This window comes from Arachis ipaensis, chromosome B9, assembly GCF_059453495.1.
Source record: "Arachis ipaensis isolate K30076 ecotype BB chromosome B9, ASM5945349v1, whole genome shotgun sequence".
Lineage (NCBI taxonomy): Eukaryota > Viridiplantae > Streptophyta > Magnoliopsida > Fabales > Fabaceae > Arachis > Arachis ipaensis.
Window position 1 is genome coordinate 108,336,706 of NC_142444.1, and position 4,444 is coordinate 108,341,149.

A 4,444-nucleotide genomic window follows, 5' to 3' on the forward strand; every position below is an offset into this window, starting at 1 on the left:
TCATACTCCCAAGGTGGCAAAAGAATTGGAAACAGACTCAAGGAGGAGCAAATAAGATTTGCAATCCTGACCTCTTTACACTCCAACAAGAATAACTCGAGCTACAAAACTCCAAATGAGGTGATTCAAGTGGCACTGGAAAGTAGGAATCTAGAGCTTTCCAAGCATATATGGCACTACATGGTGGACACTAAATCTGAGGGAGAAAACTTACTCCGAAAGTGCAAAGATGAACATAGTATCAACCTGCAGTAAGGCCAGCTGACATCTTCACCTTCCAAGAAGGATAACTTGAGCTTTAGAGATTTAAATGGTGCGCTCTCAAATGCATTGGAAAGTAGACATATAGAGCTTTCCAACGATATATAATAGTATGGGGTGAACATTAAGTTTGGGCTTCAGAAGCTGGCGCTAACTTTGGCCTCCAAAATAGCGCTCACTAAGTGAACGTAGCGTTCACTAAAAGAGCGCCAGTGGCCTCCAAAATAGCACGACCATGCCTTCTTCAAAGGACCATAACTTGAGCTACAGATATCCAATTGATGCACTTCTAGTTGCATTGGAAAGATGATATTCAGAGCTTTCCAACGATATATAACAATCTATATTTGGCATTAAATTGAATCACAAGTGATAGGCATCTTTAAGGCCCAAAAGCCACGCTCAATAGCCAAACAAGGCTAGCGTTCACTTTCAAAGTGAGCACCACGCTCAATTTTTCACCTTCTTCGTGGGTTTTGAGATGGGAGGCAAGCCTTGTGCTATCCAAAAGCACACAAGATGCAACGCTCAACAAAGCAACTTGGCGCTCACTAAGTGAACGCTAGTAGAAGGCAACATGCGCACCAATTGGCGCACCAAAGGAGAATTGAGCTCAGCGCTCAAATTGTGCACTGAGCGCTCTACTGGGAGCACCAAACACCCCTAGCCCACATCAACCAAGCACCTCTGATCCCCTTCATACAAGGCCAAACCAACAAAAGCCCATTGGACATGACTCAAAGGCACAAGAAACAATTAGAATAGGAATTTCATTTGAATTGTAATTTGTTTTCAATTTCAATTTCATTTTTATTTTGTAAAGCCTATATAAAGGCATCAATTTCATTTCATTAAGGGATCTGTAAGGCTGGCTCTAATAGAGAGCAATAGGAGTAGGAGTAGGAGTAGAGTAGAAGGCTCTTTGATACACTTTCATTTTCTGCACTCTCTATATTTTAGAATTCAATTCAGCTTTATGAAATTTCCATTGCTTACCCTTCTTTGCTACAATTTCCTTTTCTGTTACAAGTTCCTTTTCTGCAATTTTACTTTTCTGCAACTTTAAAATTCTGTTCATGATTCAGCTTGACTTACTTTTCCTGCAATTTAAATTTCCAGTTACTTGTTCTCAAGATCTCTTCGATTGCTTGATTTACTGCTTTCTTTAAATTTCCTGCACCCAATTCCCTTTACATTTGGTGCACTTTACATTTCTTGCTCTTTAAAATTCTGTCAATTTAATTTCTACACTTCAAATTCCTTGCAATTTCCTTTCTGTTAGTGAAATTTTATTCAATTCATCACTATCTGCTTGACTAAACTAATCATTCACTAAAGTTGCTTGATCCATCAATCCCTGTGGGGTCGACCTCACTCTTGTGAGTTATTACTACTTGATGCAACCCGGTACACTTGCTGGTGAGTTTGTGTGAAAATCTAATTTTTACCTATCAGAAACCTCAATTTCCAGCAAGAGTAAGGTGAGGGTTTGGTGAAAATAGGAGCAGCAAATCAAGGTAGGGTTTGGTAAAATTAATCTTGATTAATTATGTTTGAGTTGTGTGATTATGATATGGTTTGGCTGTACTTGAAATTGATGGTTTATATGAGTGATTCTTGTTGAAGTTTTGGTGAAATTTTGATGAAATTTGATTATATTCAGCTTTGAATTTGTGTTCTTCATGGCTGCTGAAAACCAAAATCCTAAGCCTCAAATTGGGGTTGAATTTATGTTAAAATTAAGTGGAAAAGATGGGGTATTAGTGGCTGCTAATTTATTATGAATTATGATAAAAATCAATTACTAAAAAGATTGAAAAATGGGTGAAAACAAAGAAAGAATCGAAAAAATTTACAAAGAACACTTTGAGTGTGGTGAAGAACAATGAAGAGCAGGCTTTTGATCCATAAAAGGGTAAGAAAGTAATTATTTTGGTGTTTGAGGGTTATTTTGTAATTTTCAAAAGTTAGGGTGGTTAAAATAAAAATATTAAAAGTTAGAGTGGTAAAAAGTTTATTTATAAAGTAAAAGTTAGAAAGAAAGTAAAATTTTGAAAATTTAATAATAAAATAATAAGTAATAATAAAATAATACAGAAACGGCAGTTTTTCGTAAAAATTTTAGAAAGACAACTTTAAACTCAGAATCTCATAATTACCTTCATAAAACACTTAGGGAGTGATAATAACATATTAGTGAGGCAAAGACAAAGGAAAGATAAAAAAGTTGAAGAAAAGATAAAAAAACGAAGTAAAAGTCGGTAAAGTTTTAATGACAAAATAAAACAGAGATTAGTGAACGGACTAGGAGCAACATAGTTAGTTCTTGAGTTGCGCCTAGGGTTAGGTATAATATGAAAAGTTAAACTGTTTTAGTATAGACTTAATGAACTTTTACTTGGGACAGGCTAACTATTCATACCAAAATTTACATAAGCTTTAAATACATACGTTACACAGAGAAATCAGAACAGAGTAAAGACACACAGAGAAAAGAGTAACCAGAGCAGAGGACCAGTAAGATAAAGAGCAGAGGACCTGTTGAAAGGTCATTTGTTGCATTAAGGCAACTCCAGAGATATTTATATGTTCATTTGCTGCATTGAGGCAGTCAGATAGATGGTGGTGTGACCACTGAGAGCGCTTTCCTGTGGTATAGAATCATATTCCATTTCTATAAGGCAAAGGGGTTATTTCCTGCTACAGAAGTACCGTGACAACCTGTTCCATTTCTATAGTGGCAGAGGGGTTATTTCCTGTATACAGAAAGGTGTGTCAGCATACAACCCTGCAGTGGTAGAGGAGTTATTTCCTGTATGCAGTGGACCTTGTGGTGGCAAAGGGGTTATTTCCTGTACACATGGGTATAGCCAACAAGAAAGCCATATCCAGCTAGTAATGCTGGGTTACGTCGGGAGCGGGTAGAAACTGACAGACGAGCTCATTACCTGCACTAGGACTAGACATGCATCATTCTTGTATGCGTATCATTCTCTGTTGCATTCCTTTTATGTGTGTGTTTTATTTTTTTATGTTTGTCTGCTTGCATGATATATCTGTGTTTTCTTTTATTTTCTCTGTCTTCTTTTTGCTCTGCTATTTTGTTATCTGCTTTCCTATCTTTCCTCTATATTCTGTAAAGTACTTGGTTATCTAATAAGCACGACAGAGCCAATTAACGTGACTAATTAGCCTGACTCTACTAAGAACTCCCAAGTTCTTATCCCCTTCTCTCCCTTCCTCCCCTCTAGATGGAGACGGGAGTGATATTCTATGAGTTTGAAGACCCTTACATCTACGAGGATCCAGTAAACCACAGTTACTTTATTATGGGAGTGGAGTCTCGTATCAGACGATATACGCTACAAGGTTGAGCTTTTCAACATCTTCTGTCTAGCCCGTTGTTTGACCTCGACGCTCCTTACAACTTTCCCTTATCCTGGTTACACCCTGACGCACCTGGACATCCTTTTCCCAATAATCACAGACACCCTATACCAGCTCAACCCTTGAATGTGGTGGCACCTGAGCCTATCATTCCCGAGGAGCCCAAGTTGGCAGGTAAGTATGTACCTGCGATTCCACCAGAGTAGGATTTCCACCAAAGCCAATTCCTGACTTCCTACAGAATGATGAGCCGGGACTACCGGACGACGGGATAGCTCCTATATACACGAATGGACCTGTGCTCGTGAATGGTTTTGTATATAGGGACAATAGTACTAGTAGTGGTTTCGAGGGTATAGCTATACTTGCTGATGAAGAAGAGGAGGAGAATCCAGATATGGAGATAGAGCAGGATGAGGAGATAGATGATCCACATGACGATCTACCAAACGGCCACGTGTAGATATAGACTGACAGCGGTAGGGGCATTCTTTTGATGACACTCCAGTCTGACATTGACTTTTAGTTAGTCTCTCACTTGTGTTAGTACACCCGAGAGCTAGGAGCTATAGAGTGGTTAGGTTATCCTGGGCGCAACCTTAGCGACTTTTTGTATGGGCCAGGCCCTGTGAGTGTCGTGTATATATTAGCTATGTAGGTTTGACGAGGATGTAAACTGACATGGCCTTTTGTAAACGCTACATGTTTTGTTATAGTGTACATGATGTATATTATCAGTTGTGTTTTATGTTTCTTTATGCTTCCTTTATATTTCTATCTATGTGTGCTTATTTAT

General features: G+C 38.4%; 1 pseudogene; it reads left to right on the forward strand.

The window, feature by feature from the left end:
- The first annotated feature begins 3,534 nt into the window (after window positions 1-3,534).
- LOC148545844 (uncharacterized) lies at window positions 3,535-4,111 on the forward strand (annotated as a pseudogene).
- Window positions 4,112-4,444: the final 333 nt, after the last annotated feature.